The 20,171-nt window shown below is 40.5% G+C and overlaps 1 protein-coding gene across 5 annotated transcripts in view; it reads left to right on the top strand.

Annotated features, from left to right (window-relative positions):
• LOC306650301 (contactin-4) overlaps positions 1-20,171 on the top strand; it is a 953,963-nt gene that overhangs the window by 545,326 nt on the left and 388,466 nt on the right. The window lies entirely within an intron of this gene.

Raw genomic sequence — 20,171 nt, 5'->3', positions numbered from 1 at the left:
GCACGTCCTTTTATGATCTGTCTTTAAGAGAATCACAGAAACTTCAGACATTTGAGTTTTCTGGCTTAGCATTGTTGAAAATGGACTCAGTCTTAATGCAGCCAACCCTAAGTGCCCTTGGTAAATATTTCTATTTGGGCAGATGCTAGTGCCTCAACTACAGCCAAACATGGTGGTCAAGAAAACCAACTAATCCCTCATCTCGTGTCTTATTATGACTCTGCTAATTACTCTGTTTCCAAGACACAGGGCTTCGGGAATTAATTCCTCCTGCCCCAGTTAAATATTGAAAACTCGTTTGCCTAAACTCTGTGGCAAAGAAAATAAATTTTAAAGATGGGTGGTGGAAAGAGGTTGCTTGAGTGTATTGAAAACAGTTTATTAAATAGATTTGAGAGTCACAACCAAATTAACCAAGACCCAACTCTAGATCCACTTCTCTTTCTGGTTTTTTCCAGACATGAAATTTGCTCCGACTTCACGTCTAGTGTGTGTGATAGGATTAAGTGGTACAGAAATCAACATGTCTCATCAATCCATTGTGTTCTGGGGGGAAGAAAGCCAACGTTACTCCCTCATGAGCTAGAAACCTGATAATACCTTATTGTATATCAGGAGAACAAGCACATTTCATTGTAAAGCAGTTCTCTCGACAAGATCTGTGAGGAACAAGATGTTATTAACTTGGACGTCTGCTCTTCCGGTATAGCTTTTCCAAGATAATTTTTGCTGGGCTACAGGTGGTTATTTAAGACAATCAATTTACATAGAACAATTTATTCTTTTTTCATGCTGTTAAAGCAAATTGGTATGTAATTAGATTTATATACTGAATAATCTCATTTGCATATCCAATTAATTCTTCCTGTTTTAATTTGCTAGGGTTGAATTCACATTAGTAGTAAAAATAACACTTAAATTATCAAGGCCTCAAATTTTCCTTTGCTGTAATTTGTTCAAGATGTTCCATTTAAAAATTGGTCCCCAGCTTCCTTTTCCTCACCTACAGGGAATATACAAAATGCTTTTGTTAAAAACGCCCTTAGCTCAAACCCAGAGTCGAGGTTCACCCTTTCTTCATAATCAGTGGGGTAATAGAAGCTACGAGGCCCTTCTCACACAATGTTATTCTAATTAAAAAAAAGAAAAGAAAAGAAAAGCCAGCTTCCAGGTTTCCAACCTCTGACTCTTCACATTTCAGAATCTGCGAAAACACATACACATGTGTACACAGAAATAGCATCTCTTCCTAAGTGATTTATATTTATTCTTCAATTGCATCACGTCAACTCTTGTGGTTTGTCTCCTTAGAAACGTAGGTAGGGTAGGAAGATGTGCGACATTGAGAGTCCAGTGCAGAGGACCCAGATCGACTTCTGTCGTGGACCCTGTGGGGCAACCGATTTTATCCTCCGAGAGGGAAGGGTCTCTTCTGATAAAAAGACAGGGAATACCATGTGCACTTAGAATTATAGAATCACGATGATACAAACCAAAGTCTCACTGTCTGCTCGTCTCCTTGGCTCTCCCACCTGCAGATTCAACCAATCATGGATGAAAAATATTTTTAAAAAATGTCTGAACTGAGCATGTGCAGACGTTTTTCTGTGATTATTTCCTAAAACCATGTCTTTAGCGTTTATATTGCACTATGTGTTGTAAGTCATCCAGAAGTGACTTAAACAGAATGGATTAGAGGCCAAACCCCCCATCACATATTACAGACTGTAGCATCCTTGGAATTTTATCCTGGAGTGTGCGGGGGCTCTGAACCACCCAGATCCTGAGGGATAACTGTGTCCTAAATGGAGTGGACAGTAAAAGATAGACAGCAGGTGTGTGTGGTCTATATTCAAGGTTCATGAATGCTACATGAATATTAAATTAAAATGAATATTCAGTTTACAGGACTCAGTGTTTTTATGAAGGGCAGTGAATATTTATTGATGAATATTTATATTTTCTGTGCCAGACCCGGGACTCAGGTATCAGCTAAGCTGTTCACTCAGGTTATTCATCACTCTGTGCCTCCGTGTTTTCATCTGTAAACAGGAATGACAATACTTGGTTCATAGAACTGTGGCCAAAATTGAAGGTGTTCCGTACGCGCTAAACCCTTAGCATCTTTCTGAGGCCATAATAGGCTCTCAATAAATATTAAACATGGCTATTGTTGTGACCATCTTAAAATATCAAATGCACAGTTCGGTTTCTCTCTTATTATCTATTACCAAGTCTGCTGGGGCTACCATAACAAAGTACCAGAGGCTGGGTGTGTTAAATAGCAGAAATGTAATTCCTTGCAGTTGTGGAGGCTGGGAAGTCTCAAGATCAGGGTGTGGGCCATTGGGTTTCTCCTGAGGGTCCTCTCTGTGGCCACCTGCCCAGCCTGTGCTCACCTGGGCTTTCCTCTGAATGCTTCCAGATTTCCTCCTCTTATCAGACACCAGTCGGATGTGATTAGGGCTCACCCTCAGGCACTCACTTTGAAGAACCTGTCTTCAAGTACAGTGGCACTCCAAGAATACGAGGGTCTGGGTGTGAGGGTGTGAACCTGGAGGGAGTGGAGTTTGGCTTTGGCTCAGACCCCCCAGGACAAAGCTTCTCCTCCATCTGGCAATGTCCTGTGGCTTGAGAACTGAAAGCAGAATGGATACTGACCCGCTTCTGAAAGTGTCAGGTGAGCCGGGTCTCCTCTGCTGTATTTCAGAATCTTTCCTGCGCTCTGTGACTACAGACATTCTTTCAAAGCCATAATCTGTTTGTTTGTTTTTTTCTCCTCTCCTGTTTTTAGCCTGTGTTGCAGACCTACGGAGTACAATCTTCCTAACATTTGTGACCCAGAGACCCAGGTTCTCATCTCAGGATGGCTTAGGTATACAAACAGGCACACACAACGTAGGTCATCTCTGGCTAGTCACTTCACCTCTGGGACTCTTCCTTTTGCATATCTGTGAAAGGGGACACGCATCCTCACAAGACTGAGACAGGCACAGGCAAGGGGAGGGAGTTTTGTAAATTCCAAATTGCCGTAAAACTCCCAGCTGTCTCTGCTCGCAAAAATCTTGATCCTGCTTTCTCCTTTATGATCATTGTTAGTTTAGCATTATTAATATCAGATGGTGTCTGTAGTCACTTTAGAAAAGACTTGAACTCTGTTCCTTAAGTTGCCAGCTTACAGTCAGGTGCTGGATCCTTTGAAGGTTTTAAGGAAACTGTAATTGGCAGTTGACACTTAGGCAAAGCCAGGTGCCTGGCCATCATTGTGCGTAACAAATACACAGCAGGTGGTCTGCGGATTGTGCTTTTTATTTTCTTGGTTTTTCCCAACCCCCCCCTCTGTCAAAATGCCACTTTCCCTTGGGAGTCACCACTTAAGACACCATAGAGACGTCACTGGTTCTTTGGGTTGCCCATATCCTGTGCAGAACTTTCACATAGACCACAAATATCTGGAAAAAAAAACATCTGATCTTTATTATTTCACTTTGAGAAATGATACGGTCAGACAGGCATGGATTTTTCTGGGCAGGAGGATCTGACAGAACAGCTGATTCCTTTCCAATCATGTTATAAGGGTCACAGACCCTGTATTTGGAAAGCAATGGGGACTGGTCTATATATATCATATATAAATGCCATATATTTTATGTGGTGCTGAAGATGGAACCCAGCCACCACCCCATCCCTGGTACTGGTATCTTTTATTAACAGATACGGACTGACCAAGTCCATATGGTCAGGAAGACCATTCCGGTTTTTTCCCTTGATAACATTTATCAAGGAAAAAAGACATGGAGAGTCCTTTAGGGTTAATACTCAAGAGTGACCACTATAACAGCTCCATCTATTATCCATCTCCATATATATATATATTTTATATATATATATTTAAAGATGGTGGACTGAGACAGACATCATCACCCTATGTACATGTGCGATTACACAAATGGTGTGAATCTACATGTGCACAACCATAGAAATGAAAAAGATGTACCCCATTTGTGTACAGTGACTCAAAATGTAGTCTGTAAAATTAAAAAAATCAAAAAATCAAAATCAAAATATATATATTTTTGTCAACTGCAACAAATTTAAAAGCTCAAAGAAGCAAACATTATTTGTATATAATTCTCTTGCATTCAATGCAAGGCACATTCATCAAATAAATATTTAGAATAAGCCTTCCTGTGTGCTCAGCATGACCAATTCATAATTTCGTTCAATTAACTACCCCAACAACATTGTGAGAAGGGCATTATCTCCTCATTTAATTATCTTTAGTTTTCTTTTTTAAAATTTTTTATTTTTTGTGTTCTGTTTTGATAGACATGACAGCAGAATGTATTGTGACACATTATACGTACATGGAATATAACCAACGAGGATCCTGTTCTTGGGGTTGTATGTGACGTGGAGCCGTGTGTTCAAACACAAAGCTAGGGAAGCTTTTAAAAGCACTCTTGTCTCTTAGAAAGAAGGTCTGAGCAGATGAGAAGGAGATCTTCCTTAAGCCCCTCTCTGATCCCAAGCTGCCTCTGATGCCTTTGTCTCTTCACTCCTGGGTCTCTTTGATCCCACTGTGTCCCCCTCCTCCTCACCGTGACCTCTTCCCAGGCCACCTGGTGTGTTTCTAGTCCTTGATCACATTCACATGGGGCTCCAAGACCTGCACCCTTTGCACATCTCCAAGAATGGCCTCGCTTAGGGAAAGTCTGGAGCAGAAGAGAGAGAGGAGCATGATCTCATGACATGGCCATTCACGAAACAAGTATGGCGGGTGCCTGCACTGGTTCCGGAGAAGGTGGTCCACAGGGCGGCCTCTGCCCTCGGGGATCTACATAGACACCCCCTCCTCCCAGAGACAGGGATGGTGCTACTGTGTCTAGACACAGAAATGAACAGAAAACTCCACCAGGGTCCCAGAGAGTGCAAGGACCTGTCCAGTGGCACCAGGTGGGACAGATGGCACAGGGCGCAGTTGGACTGGTTCTTCCGGATGAGAGGACATTTATGTTTTAAAGATGATGAAATAATACTTTATTTGAACCAGTGGGGAAATATTAAGAAACTGGATAATGCTGGGTACTAGAGTGACTCGGGGCAGGAGGAGGACCACAGAAACATCCCTGCCTGTTAGTGGACGGGTACCGAGGCAACCTTACACAAAACCATGGAGTATTTCTTGGTCAAATTCATGGAGCTATACATGGTGCCCTGCCATTTAGCTCCTGGGTGGGGGTCCATCTTCAAGAAATTTCACACATCCTTGTCGGGCACGGAGGTGCTCACCTGTAATCCCAGCAACTCGGGAGGCTGAGGCAGGAGGATCACATGTTCGAGGCCAACCTTGACAATTTAGCGAGGCCCTAAGCAACTTTTAGTGAGACCCTGTCTCAAAATAAAACACACACATTTAGAAAAAAGGGCTGGGGATGTGGCTCAGCAGTTAAGCGACCCTGAGTTCAATTCCCAGTACAAAAAAAAAAAAACCCAGAAATTTCACACATCCAAATGGAGGCTGTCTTGATGATAATGATGGAAGTCTGGGGCAATCTCATGTCCATCCTTGGGAAGCAGATAAACAAAATATGGTGGATGCATTTAGTCTTTGTACTACCCCATTCAGCAGTTAGAAAAAGCAGGAACCTAAGCGTGGGGAGGTCACCTTTCAGAGTGCAGACTGAATCTCCCATGAGGCGCTCCATCCACGAGCATTTCTGCATTTCCCAGAACTCTGCCCTGATCTTCCTCCTTTGACTATTATTTTAAACATTTCAGTCTCTTCTTCTCTGGAATTTTCTTTATGACTTACGCTTTATCCTTCTGAATATTTTAAGTGCTGGTAAACCCTGTGCTTTGAAGTTGGATTTCATATTTGGCAACAGCTAAGCTTTCTATTTTTAGAAACTTATTCAAAGCCAAGTTGCAGTCAATGCTGGTGTGCACACTGGTGTGCACGCCGGGCGACACACTTTTTCGTCAAAAATGAACTGTGACTCTAAATGAAGGAAGGTGATTGTCTAATGTGGCTCAGACATCAGTTCTCGATCATGTGTTAAAGAAGAGTCTTTAAACTGGCCTGAGATAACACAGGGACAACCCCAAATTGGAAATCAGCCTACAAATGTCAAGACTTGATTTTCATGGAACTTGGGTGATGGCCACCATGTGGTCTTGAGAACCCATCAAGACAAAAAGGAGCAGATCGAAGAGCTTATTGGATGAAGACACACTGTAAGTGTGCAGCAGGGACATGACAGAAACATCTGCCTGGGAACTCCTATGGGTGTTAATAGGTGCTTCCAAGTCCTTTGTTTGCCTTTGACGGGCTTTTTGCTAAGAGAGGTTTACGTCAAGTGAAGGGTGACGGACAGATTCCTGTGTCTTGCCCATGATGCTCATTCCCAGGTTTTTTATGAGAAGCATGAGATACAGGTAGTAAGTATGAGGTCTTCAGTGGGGTTTCTACTTTAATGGGTTACCGTGGGTGAAACTGGAGGGTCTCGGCATGCTTGGATAATCTTTTGGTAAACAGGACCTTCTTCCTAACTTGGGGGAGTTACCTCCTCCAATCACAGCAACAGGGAAGGATGAACAAGAGGTCCTTAGCAGCATGTCAGTTCTGCTGATCAAAGGGGGATAGGACCTGGGACAAGGGTTCCTAATCTATTCTGCTTCACCAGTAACTTTTTTAGGGGATGGGGAATGAACCCAGGGGCACGCAACCACTGAGCCACAACCCCAGCCCTTGTTATTTTTTTATTTAGAGACAGGGTCTCCCTGAGTTACTTAGGACCTCACTGAATTGCTAAAACTGACTTTGAACTTGAGATCCTGCTGCCTCATCCTCCTGAGCCACTGGGATGACAGGCGTGCACCGCAATGCCCGGCTCATTAATCACCTTTTGAAATCACTGGTTATATTTCAGCATGCTTCTCGAAGACTCAATGCATGTGCCTTAGATTATCTTCCAAAGTGCTTCTTTAATAATTATTCCTTTTGTGATGTCTACCAGTGAATCTGTAGATAGAGCTCTTTTCTATGTATTCAGACTGTGGGTTCATAAGACAGTGTCTTAAGAGAATTTTCAAGTGAGGAAAACAGAGCTCAGAAGGGAGGGGAAAAAATATGTCCATTTATAAGGGTAGTAACTCCTGTATCAAGGCACGGAGCTCAGATTCCTTAACCCCCGTCCACTGACCTTGCTTCTTAAATTCACTTAGGTCTGTGACTTGAGCATGAGATATTTTTTTTTTCTTTCTCCTGTTTTTTTTTCTCCAAAACCTCTGACTTTACCTACCCAAGTCTCTTCCTTTCTCCTTGTACCAGTTCCATCTCTTTTAGGGCTTAAATAACAAAAACGATCTTCCTGCCTTTTTTTTTTTTTTTTTTTTTTTTTTTATTGTAAACAAATGGGATACATGTTGCTTCTCTGTTTGTACATGGCGTAAAGGCATACCATTTGTGTAATCATAGATTTACATAGGGTATTGTTGTTTGATTCATTGTTATTTTTTTCCCTTCCCCCCACCCCTCCCACCCCTCTTTACCCTCTATACAGTACTTCCTTCCTCCATACTTGCCCCCCTCCCTAACCCTAACTCTAACCCTAACACTAACCCTTTCCTCCCCCCCATTATGTGTCATCCTCCACTTATTAGCGATATCATTCGTCCTTTGGCTTTTTGAGATTGGCTTATCTCACTTAGCATGATATTCTCCAATTTCATCCATTTGCCTGCAAATGCCATAATTTTATCATTCTTTATGGCTGAGTAATATTCCATTGTATATATATATACCACAGTTTCTTTATCCACTCATCAACTGAAGGGCATCTAGGTTGGTTCCACAGTCTGGCTATTGTGAATTGAGCAGCTATGAACACTGATGTGGCTGTGTCTCTGTAGTATGCTGATTTTAAGTCCTTTGGATATAGGCCAAGGAGTGGGATAGCTGGGTCAAATGGCGGGTCCATTCCAAGTTTTCTAAGGAATCTCCACACTGCTTTCCAGAGTGGCTGCACTAATTTGCAGCCCCACCAGCAATGTATGAGTGTACCTTTCTCCCCACATCCTCGCCAACACCTGTTGTTGCTCGTATTCTTGATAATCGCCATTCTAATTGGGGTGAGATGGAATCTTAGGGTGGTTTTGATTTGCATTTCTCTTATTACTAGAGATGTTGAACATTTTTCCATATGTTTGTTGATTGCTTATAGATCTTCTTCTGTGAAGTGTCTATTCATTTCCTTAGCCCATTTGTCGACTGGATTATTTGAATTCTTGGAGTAAAGTTTTTTGAGTTCTTTATAGATTCTGGAGATTAGTGCTCTATCTGAAGTATGATTGGCAAAGATATTCTCCCACTCTGTAGGCTCTTTCTTCGCATTGCTGATAGTTTCCTTTGCTGAGAGAAAGCTTTTTAGTTTGAATCTATCCCAGTGGTTGATTCTAGCTTTTATTTCTTGTGCTCTTCCTGCCTTTTTATTTCATTTATTTCCCTTCAGCTATTAGTTAAAACGATGCAGGCGAGGTGTGCGTTTGGTAGTTTTGTCTTGAATGAGACCACATGATGATAGAACTTGCCTTTGCTAAGTTACTCACTTCCTTGCTTTCTGTCTTGAAAGCAGTTGATGTGTTTCAGGGGGTGAGCTTTACCTTCTCCTCTGCTCCAGAGCTGAGCTGCAGGGATTCAGTGGCATCTGGAATACCGTGGGGAAAAGCATTCTTGATCCATGGCAACCAGCTTGGTTGCCAAGCCAGACCCTTGGTTGATTGCTGAGAGCATCGTCCAAAAGCCCCCCTCAAAGTTGGAAACCCTTTAAACTCTTCAGATCGCAAAGCCCTAGAAGGAAACCTTATCATTTTAATTATCATGCTGCTTTCAAAATTATACTGTTTGTAATCATGCCTGTTGAAATACCCTAAAAACTGAGGTTTCATTATATACCTTAGAACCACAAGAAAGATTGCATTTCACCCCATGCTTTTTATAACCTGGATCTCCCTTTTCTAAAAGACTTAAAGAGGCCAGTAGAAGGGAGAAAGAGCCAACACAGGGTTACTGTTCCTCAAAGCTGAGCAGGTTATAAGCATTTAGTTCTGACCTGCAGTTTGTATTTAAAGAAAAAAAAAAAAAATATATATATATATATATATTTAGGAAAGAGAAAGAATATTCCGGAAGAGAGTTGGGTAAATGATGTTTGCTGTCTCCTTTGTTTGATTCTTTCGTTTTCTCACCTTAGCAAGTGTAAGCAAGATATCTGTGTGGAACTTTGTAAAAGCAAACAGGCATCTGCAGACCTTTCTGGAAGTTCAGGTCATTAACAACTTCCTTGCTTCTCTTCCCTGCCTATTGAACACGGTGGATATTATACCTGGCTAAGAGGGAACTGGACCCATGGACATTTTATGGCAGCCCAACATTCTAGAACTTGTAGGGCCTTGTGCAGAAGGTAGTGTCTCACTCTGAAGTCAGATGGCTTTCTAAGAAACTCATTCCCTGGGCAGTTGTTTTGGAGTATACCCAAGGTAGAAAGTCCCACCTGGTCACATGCTCTCTGGAAAGTCACACTCTATGAGGGATCATAATGCTGATTTTCAAAGAATTTAGAACATCTTCATGCTTTATTCCTCCTCTCCCCAGCTTGAGAGAGAATCTTAGTGAGAAGTTGCCTTTGGAACCATTCATTCTGGAGGAGACTCAGGCATGTCACGCTGGGAAGGTTTACAGCTGCGACTGTAAAGAGCTGTTAAGGGATGTGGCTGTTAAGGGATGTGTGTGCACCCTGACGTCACGGAGTGTGTGGGGGCCAGTCTCTATTTTTTTAAGTGTTTAATGACCAACTATCTCCTTGGTTCTGTGTGCTCTTCCCCTTTGCCAGAATGAGATTGATAGTGAAGTTTCTCTGCTGTTCTCATGAAAGTTGAATTAAGGGTCTCAGTGTTGGCTGAATACACTGCAGCATTAAATCCCATTTATCTAGTGCTCTCCTCTCTGTTTATTTCTGTTTCCTCGTATATTCTAGCATGCAGGGCAGTCCCCAGGGGTTGGCCTTGCAAAACAGAGACTATTCCCAGAGCGAGTCGTTGATTCTGCCAGAGGTATAACACCATCCCGAGATACCTGACATCTCTGTAATGTAGAAAGAAGTCTTAAGAACCTAGCCAAAGGATTGGCCTTCACCAGAGTTATCTGAAAAGAGGGAACATGAATGTTTAAACATCTAGCATCCCAATACTTCTTGGCCAGAAAGATGCTCATGAAACAAATATATAAATCATTGTTGCATTACCAGAGTTCTCTGGACTTTTAGGATGTTCCCATTTGGGTTGACAAACTTCAATATTGAAGGCCCATCACAAGAAGGAGTTCAACTTGTTTGCAGGAGTCCCAGAACTTAAATAAAACTGGGGGAACCTTCTAGCTCACATTTAAGACTTGCTTTCTGATCATTAGAGACATCTCAAAAATAGAATGGACTTTCTGGCATGGAAGAAACAAGAGCATTTTTATTGTCCAGGGAGTATTAGATTTGTGACTGTATTTAGCACAAATGTGGAGATTGGACCAGGAGCTCTATGGAATTTTAGAAGCAATTAGAGTAGAATTCAGTGACAAAACTGTATATGTGATCTTATTTTACTTTACAGCAGGTGATGAGGATGCATTTAGTATCTCAAGAGAGAAAAATTGATGCAAAGCCCAAGAAATTCATGATAAATTAAAAAAAAAAAAAAAGATAAAACAGCAACATAAGAATCTTAACTACTATTGCCCGTGGAAAAAGAATTTTGGCCTAATGCCAGAAGAAATTGCCCAGAAGCGTTAGCATCTCTGTGTGGTTCAGTCTTTGGGGCATGTTTTACCAGTTGTAACCAAAGACTTGTTTTTATGACTGATTAATGTCCATTTTTTTCCCTCAGTGCACCATGTCTTGTGAAGAGTAACTGTAACCATGACAGTTTGTTCACCATTTAAGTCCCTAATTCCAATAGAGGGCCTGGGACACAATATGGACAAATTTAGCATTTGAACCATTGAATGCATGGGTGCTTTTGGATGATTTTAATGTGGCAATAAATTATTGAGAGGTCAAGTCTCAAAAAGGGGGACTAAGCTATTTAATGTTTTAAGATTGTGTACAGAAACAGTTTACTTTGCAAAAAATCTTTCTTTAGAGGTAGATTGCTGAGCAGCACCTGGAACTTGGAGACAGTGTATACACACAAGTCTGGATTCCCACTCATTCAAGTGTTTTTCTTATGCCTTATCAATTATCCTCATTTTCCCAGGATGCAAGGATGGCCAGTGTCCCCTAAGTGATTTGCTGTGGAGTTCAGGAGAATGGCTCTTTGGAAGTTCTGGTCAGATACTTCCAAGTTCAAATGAGCAATCTCTCTGTACATCCTCTGTAATGCAAAATATTTTAAGATTGCAGGAGAGGCTAGACACCATGACACATGCCTGTAATCCCAGCAGCTCAGGAGGCTGAGGCGGGAGGATCGTGAGTTCAAAGCCAGCCTCAGCAACAGCGAGGTGCGAAGCAACTCAGTGAGACCCTGTCTCTAAATAAAACACAAAATAGGGCTGGGGATGTGGCTCGGGGTCGAGTGCCCCTGAGTTCAATCCTGGGTACTCCCCACTGAAAAAAGATTGCAGGATGGTTTGATGTGATCTGGAAGAGTTCACCCACATACTGTTGATAATAAAAATAAATTATGGAATGGGCTAGCCAACTGTTACAGCTTGAAAAACTGTGAAAGGCTGAAAATAAATTCATAGGTTAATACCCTGAACTACTTGACCAGATAAGCATATTTTTCCAACTCTAGGGCCAGAAAGTATCTGTAAACATCCTTGCATGTCAGAGAGCTAAGTGAAAATGACCTCTACCTCTGAGACACTTATTGAAAACCTATTTTAAATCGAACACACCAGCCAAGATAATATAGGCTGTTTGATAAGAAACATTAGAAAAATCTATAACATGAGGCTTTTTATTATAGGTTTATTACATCAATCTCTCCAGTGGGTAATGGAACTTGTAAACATGCTGTTATGTAGGAGTCTCCTTGCGGACTTTTTATTCATGCCAAAGTAAGCACAGCAAACTTATTTGCTGTCAGGGTACATTGAATTTAAGATTAGTATTTATTTTGGTTCTAAGGAGGTTTTGCTTTTATGAATTGAAAGTTGGATCAGCTGCATGAAAACAGGATAGGTCTGTTACAGAGAGCCAAAGTAAATTAGTTTTTTGTTTTTTTTTTTTTTTTTTTTTCTAAATATGCACTCTGTAAACCTTCCTATTCAGTTAGCAAGGGTCCTGTGTGCGGCCACTTCTCAGAGAGGGGAGTCACGCCTGGGGTGTGCGTGGTTAAGTTGCTGTGGTTGGGTAGAGAGAGAAGTTGAAACTGGCATTCTGCAGTGACTGGTTTTTCATGCAAAGAGTTCTAGAGAGGGAAAAGAAGCTATTTGGGGGCAGGAAATGTCTGACCCCCTTTTTCAATAGGCACTTCCTTCATTTTAGGCGACCCGTTGAAATAAAAGTCTCCCAGTTCATCCAGCCACGCAAGACATTCCATAAAGTTGGCACATGACATTGTCCAATTGTCCTAACTTGTTATGACACTCAGTTAGTTTGTATCAGATGTCCCCGTTGTCATCAAAAAATGGCTGGCCCCAAGAAGACCCCCCCCATAGCAATAATAGTGAGCTGTGATTTTTAAACGATATACTAGGTATTATGGTACGTAATCTATGTGTTACCTCATTTAATTCTGTGATCAAACTGCGTAAATATGAAGGCAAATCTACTGATACTTCTGTTCACAGGGGAGGAAATGTAAGATTTGGGGAAGTAAAGTGATTTACTGAAGTTCACAGTCTGTTATAGATATCCGGACTGCATTGTTATTTTATGATCTGACTTCATATCTGAAAAGGATCATCCCTCCCGTTTCCTTAAATCCGAAGACCAGGAATATCAGCACCATCCTTTATTTCTAATAGAAATTTGCAGGGCACAATCTTTTTACCATGAATATTAGGACCACTGCCCAGCCCCAGATCTCTTCTAGACATTTGTCACAGGATATTATTTTATTTAATCTTAACTTATGATTTAAGAAGTGAGTGGCCCTATTCAGTTTTTCTCCAAAAGAGCTGAGACAGGTGCAATGACAGAATTGCTTCATTTCCTCTAAATCTTAGTTCTTCTAAACAGCAGACCTACACTTTCTCAAAGAGAGCATATTTAGGGTTCTAGAATTCAGTCACAAAGGGGATTAGCTGTAAGCATTCAATGAACTAGCATTTATGTAAGTCGTGAATCCATGAGAATAAATACTGCTTGAAAAAAAATTAATGAGGAGATTCACACAGTTATTAATCATTTCAGGTCTCATTAATTGTATTTGGTTTCAAAATGCATTAGTATCAGAGAGAATATGTTAAAAATAATTGAAAACTTGTGTCATTGAAGACGAAGTTGGTAGTCTTCTTTAGTGAAGAATGAAATTTTATAAGAAACTTCTTAGAAATAGGAGCAAAGAGGTGGAAATGGTGGTGATTGCCTATAATCCCAGCTGCTTGGGAGGCTGAGGCAGGAGGACCATAAATCTGAGGATAGCCTCTACTTAGCAAGACCCTAAGCAACTTAGCAAGACCCTGTCCCAAAATAAAAAAGGACTGGGGCTTTAGCTCAGTGGTAGTGCACCCCTCAGTTCAATCCCTAGTATGGGGGGAGGCCAGAAGAGATAGAGGAGAGAGACATAGAAGCCAAGGGCAAATCTGTAGCCCGCTAGTTAGCAGTGAGGTTGCTTTGCTCTTACCTCTTATAATGATTGAATTATAGTATCTTTTACATTAATTTTCAAGTTGTTGGTCAATTATTTTTAACTGACCTTTCACTCACTTGACTTGGCTTCCTCAATATAAGATGGTCACCCCGAGGCCAGGGGCATGCATATATATATACATATATATATTTATTTATACACATATATGCATATACATTATCTATAACGTATAATATATATAATGTATTACATAAGATGTATAATATATATAATGTATTATATATAATATATAATATACAATGTATTATATATAATGTATAATATATATAATGTATTGTATATAATGTATAATATATAATGTATGTGCATATATGTGCATATATAGATGTTATATGTATTTATATTTATATATGCATATATACTTATATTTTTAAAGTTAATCCTCTGTAATTTTCTCATTGTATCCAATATGTATTTGATATGCACAAGTATTTATTTAAGCATCTTCCTTTGGATCTGGTGATAAATGAATTCACCCTCAATGCACATAATCTTTTTGAAACACATCGTATTAAATATGGCAACATGTGAATTTCTGGAAATGTTGCTCTTGTTCAGATCCGTAAAACTAGGAACCTGATCAAGGATTGTTTGAAGAGCTTTATTTTCTCAGCTATACCTTGTACTCGAAAATCCCATTTCTAGTTGTCATTTATTGGCTTTCAAAGTAGCATGACAATTTGATGCAAAGTCACTAGGCTTTTGCAAATCTCTGTTTCCCTGTGGCCCCAGGAATTCACATTTCTTCCCAGGCCTCTCTGTCTCTGAACAGTCTATAGAGGGGTGACCTCAGTTCAGTTGAAAACATCCAACGTCTTGAAAACTGTAATGCCAGAGCTTGCAGATTCTCCAAGGTCTAAGAGATGATTTATATGTGATAATAAAACTGCAGCCGCACATTCCAAACATTTAAAAAAAAGAAAGAAAGAAATAGAGGACTTTATTTAAGAAAGATGTGCTAATATTGGGGGTGGTAGATTCAGTCACACTGTGACATCAAATAAGTATTTCATGTGTGCAGAGATAAAGCTGCAAACTATACAAAATAAACAGCATGTGTTCACCTTAGATAGCCAGGACATTTTACTCTGGATAAATTCGCTCTACTCTTAAGAATTCCAGGCAGTCATGTCTGTTGGAGAGATTCTGCATTCGGTCTGCTTCGGGCCAATCTTAACCCTGCCATTAATTGGCATATGTCCAGGCAATTAAAATTATAGTATCAAGCAAATTAAGAAGGTGAATTTAAAACCTGAAAGTCGTTTGGAATTCCAAGGTCAGGTTAAAATGACATGGAATTATCTTCTTTGGGGAATTATCCCTGCCTCTGTGTGTCACCACCAGTGGTGATAATCTAGATTTGATTAGTAACTCCTTGCATCTCCAAAAGAAAAAAAAAAAATAAGAATACAATTTGCCCAATGCCACAATGACAGATAGAAGACTGGAGTTAAAAAAGAGTGAAGTCCAGCAGGTCGGTGCAGAACTCGGAGTCAGAGAAAATTGACTCCCACCCCCTACATTTTTTTTTTAAGGTTTTTCTTCATTAGGAAAAAAAAAAATACAAGACCTTAGTATAGGCAGTATTTTTTTCTTTCTTTAGAAGATCCCCAAAACCAGCCAGAGTGGTAAACGTGACTTGTCGAAGGACATCACAACGGGGCTTCCCGTCAACGATCAACTAATAATGATAGTAGATAACATTGAATTCCTGCCTGTGTCAAGTTCTGTTCCAAGCTCTTCACATATTTTGACCTTACAGTTGAGGACAACAAGTTTATTAGTCTGCTTTTCATCACTGTGAGCAAAATACCCAATGAGAACGACTTACATATGGGCTCACAGCCTCTGTGGTCCCATCCGTGGCCGGCGACTCCATTGCTCTGGGCCTCAGGTGAGGAAGAACGTCTGGCGGAAGGGCCTGGTGGGGCTTACTGATTCCTTCATGGTGTCCAGGAAGCAGATACAACAGGAGCAAAGGAGTGCAGGGAAGAGGCACCCTTCCAGGGCACACCCCCAGAGACCCACCTCCTCCAGCCACATGCCACCTGCCTGCAGTTACCACCCAGGAAGTGCATTCCAATTAGGATGGACTAATTACATTACAGCGCTCACAATCCCATCATTTCACCTCTGGATATTCTTCCATTAACACAGGATCTTTTGAGGGACACCTCAAATCCAATGCCAAGGTCCACAGCTGGTTCAACGAGTTTCCACTCTATCATTAGTGACTTCCAAACTATCTCTCTTGTTGAAATGACAGCTGTTGTCTTTCTGGCTCATTCTTAACCTAACAAAGTCACCAAAAGCAATTCACAAAGCATGCTATAGCTCATCTTCGAGTCCCCTGTTCTCTTTCTGTATGTTATTACTCAGGGCAGAAAAATAACCCAAAGCTAGACCTCCCTCAAGGAAGCCTAGTTATTCCAGAAATTCATCAAACCCTGAATCTTTAAGTTGACTCTCTGAATTATGTATCTAGGCTGGAAATAAAACATTTCTGGGTAACCATGTAAGATTTTGTAATATAATAGTCAAGGTCAGCTTTTTCCAAAACATGATCTGTGTGTCATTCTTTCAAGATGTTTCTGTGAGAAAAAAGAAACCTGTGACCAAATATTTTTTTGGGGAAAAAAAAAAAGATATTATCTTGATGATGCTCATTATCACTTGGAAGATTGGAACACAACCCTAATAAAGAAACACAAGGCTTTGTTTACCCTAGCTTTTCAAAAATTTAGATAAAGAAGATACCACACCCCCTCCCCCTGCTACCAGCTTTCCTTTAAAACCTCTGTTCGTATTCCAGTGAAATAGATGTGGGGAAAAGTGTGTGAGAGGACCTCAAATTCATTTATAAAAAATACTTGTCAAGTATTTATATGCTGAATTGTTATGGCAGATGCTGGGTCATAAAGATTAAAGACCCAATTCCCGAGACCTCGTGAAGCTCACAAGCTATTGAAAGAGATAAGTTTGAAAACCAAAATTACAATACAAGGTGGCGAATTGTATGGTGCACACAAGTGGAGTCTACAGAGCTAGAAATGAAGACCTTCTGATCACCCAGTTGTTGAGGAGTAGCACTGACAGCAGCCTTGGGCTGATGCTCAATTTTGAGGCTCAATATGCTAAGTTTTCATTCTCATGGAAGATTCAGTGGAGGAGAGGAGCAGGAAGAACTGTGGACAGGTAGTCATTCAAGCATGCAGACTTATCTTCAGGGTGTGACTTGCAAGATCACAGGTTTTCAGCATTGACATCCAGCTACTAAATGGGAAAACAGAAAAGAGAGCATAATATTGTGCAGGGAACTTTCATGACCTAGGCATAGATAGTTTTCACTTGTGGTTCAATGACTGGAGTTTATTCCTGTGGCTCCACCCACCTGCAGGAGAGTCTGGGAAATGTGGTCTAGACTTGGATTCATCAAGGAGGGAAAAGGATTGGATAAGCATCTAATGAGTCTCTGTCTCAATGGACAATATGAATTTAGGCAACAGAAGGAGGATACTTGCAAGATTGTAGGACTACCCCATCCAGTGACATAAGAGGAGGGAGGTCAAAATGGCCATACTACCAAAAGTGCTATACAGATTCAATGCAATTCCAATTAAAATCCCAATGATGTACCTCACAGAATTAGAACAAGCAATCATGAAATTCATCTGGAAAAATAAGAAACCCAGAATAGCTAAAGGAATCCTTAGCAGGAAGAATGAAACAGGGGGTATCGCAATACCAGAACTTCAACTACACTACAAAGCAATAGTAACAAAAACAGCATGGTATTGGCACCAAAATAGACAAGTAGATCAATGGTACAGAATAGAGGACATGGACACAAACCCAAATAAATACAATTTTCTCATACTAGACAAAGGTGCCAAAAATATGCAATGGAGAAAAGATAGCCTCTTCAAAAAATGGTGCTGGGAAAACTGGAAATCCATATGCAACAGAATGAAACTAAACCCCTATCTCTCACCCTGCACAAAACTCAACTCACAATGGATCAAGGACGTTGAAATCAGACCAGAGACCCTGCATCTTATAGAAGAAAAAGTAGGTCCAAATCTTCACCTTGTTGGCTTAGGATCAGACTTCCTTAACAGAACTCCCATAGCACAAGAAATAAAAGCAAGAATCAATAACTGGGATAGATTCAAACTAAAAAGCTTTCTCTCAGCAAAGGAAACTATCAGCAATGCAAAGAGAGAGCCTACAAAGTGGGAGAAAATCTTTGCCACTCATACTTCAGATAGAGCACTGATTTCCAGAATATATAAAGAACTCAAAAAACTCTACACCAAGAATACAAATAATCCGATCAACAAATGGGCTAAGGAAATGAACAGGCACTTCACAGAAGAAGATGTACAAGCAATCAACAGATATATGAAAAAATGTTCAACATCTTTAGTAATAAGAGAAATGCAAACCAAAACTACACTAAGATTCCATCTCACCCCAATTAGAATGGTGATTATCAAGAATACAAGCAACAATAGGTGTTGGAGAGGATGTGGGGAGAAAGGTACACTCATACATTGCTGGTGGGACTGCAAATTAGTGCAACCACTCTGGAAAGCAGTGTGGAGATTCCTTAGAAAACTTGGAATGGACCTACCATTTGACCCAGCTATCCCACTCCTCGGCCTATACCCAAAGGACTTAAAATCAGCATACTACAGAGATACAGCCACATCAATGTTCATAGCTGCTCAATTCACAATAGCCAGACTGTGGAACCAACCTAGATGCCCTTCAATTGATAAATGGATAAAGAAACTGTGGTATATATATATACAATGGAATATTATTCAGGTATAAAGAATAATAAAATTATGGCATTTGCAGGCAAATGGATGAAATTGGAGAATATCATGTTAAGTGAGATAAGCCAATCTCAAAAAGCCAAAAGAGGAATGATCTCACTGATAAGAGGATGATGACACTCAATGGGGGGTGGGAGTGGGACAAGAATGGAGGAAGGAGGGACTGTATAGAGGGAAAAGAGGGGTGGGAAGGGTGGGAGGGTAGAGGGAAGGAAAAAAATAATGGAATGAATCAAACATCATTACTCTATGTAAATTTATGAATATGCAAATGGTATGCTGTTACTCCATGTACAAACAGAAACAATATGTATCCCATTTGTTTACCATAAAAGTAAATTTAAAAAAATTAAAATTTAAATTTAAAAAAAAAGAGGAGGGAGTTCATAGCACTATTGACAACCCGTAAAGAGCCCCATATGGCTAGAGTAGAGGTCTCCTGGGGAAGTGTGGCTGGAGGTAAGTTAGAGCAATGAACAGCCAAGATCATGGGGGCATTTGGTCTTCCAGTGAAGAGCTTGGATTTTGTTTCTTTCAATGACAGTGAGTTATTAAATAATCTGTGCATTGATGTCCCATCCAAAACATGAGTGGAGAGGTCAGTTGTGTGGAATAGATATAAATGATGAGTTTAGGGGTAATTGATGGATTAGGGAGAGTCAAGACATCTCAGTAGGTAAATTATACATGGCTTGGAGATCCTAGGGGTCTAAAGTAAGGGAGAACGAAGGAAGAGTTAAGATCTGCTGGGCCTGTCTGACTAGTCAGATGCTGGTCTGATTTATTAAGAGCGAGAGATTTGGATGGGGATGATAATAAATAGGAGGAGTCTGCATGGGGACCAAAGTGCTGGCAGGAGAGGTCTCCAGGTTGACTCTTGAGACGTGCCAGCACGTGCGTTTCCTGGAAGTCCAGAAAATAAATGAGGTCTGGAAGAGAAAGAAAAATAAAGGTACCCGGCAGGGCTTACAACAAACCTGCAACCAGAATTTAAAGAGCTAAGAGAAGAGTTTTTCCATGAAGAGCCCGATTTGGTAACAAGGAGATTAAGAGAAGAAAGAATTCTTAGAAGAAAAATAGGAAACAGCCCAAATAGCCATCAACTGATTATGCATGAGGACAGTGGGGTATATCAATAAATTAGTATTGTTTATCAGTAAGAAGGAATGAAGTTCTGATACATGCTGCAACATGAATGAACCTCAAGGCAATGCGGGCTATTTTGGAAGAACAAAACAAATATTCTGAAATTGATTGTGGTGATAATTGCATAACCGTGAAAACCACTGAAATTTAACTTAAATAGGTAAATTGTGTGGTAGGTGAATTATATCTCAATAGAGATGTCACAGACTGGCAAAGTCTTGAATAAAAGAAATACCATATGTCCTCCAAGAACCTTCTGGAGGCAAAATTCTGGGATTTCTAAACCGATCGTGAGCTTTCTTTTGGGGGGGGGGG

This window comes from Sciurus vulgaris (assembly GCF_902686455.1).
Source record: "Sciurus vulgaris genome assembly, chromosome: 19".
Taxonomy (NCBI): domain Eukaryota; kingdom Metazoa; phylum Chordata; class Mammalia; order Rodentia; family Sciuridae; genus Sciurus; species Sciurus vulgaris.
This window is presented reverse-complemented; position numbering and strand designations above follow the sequence as displayed.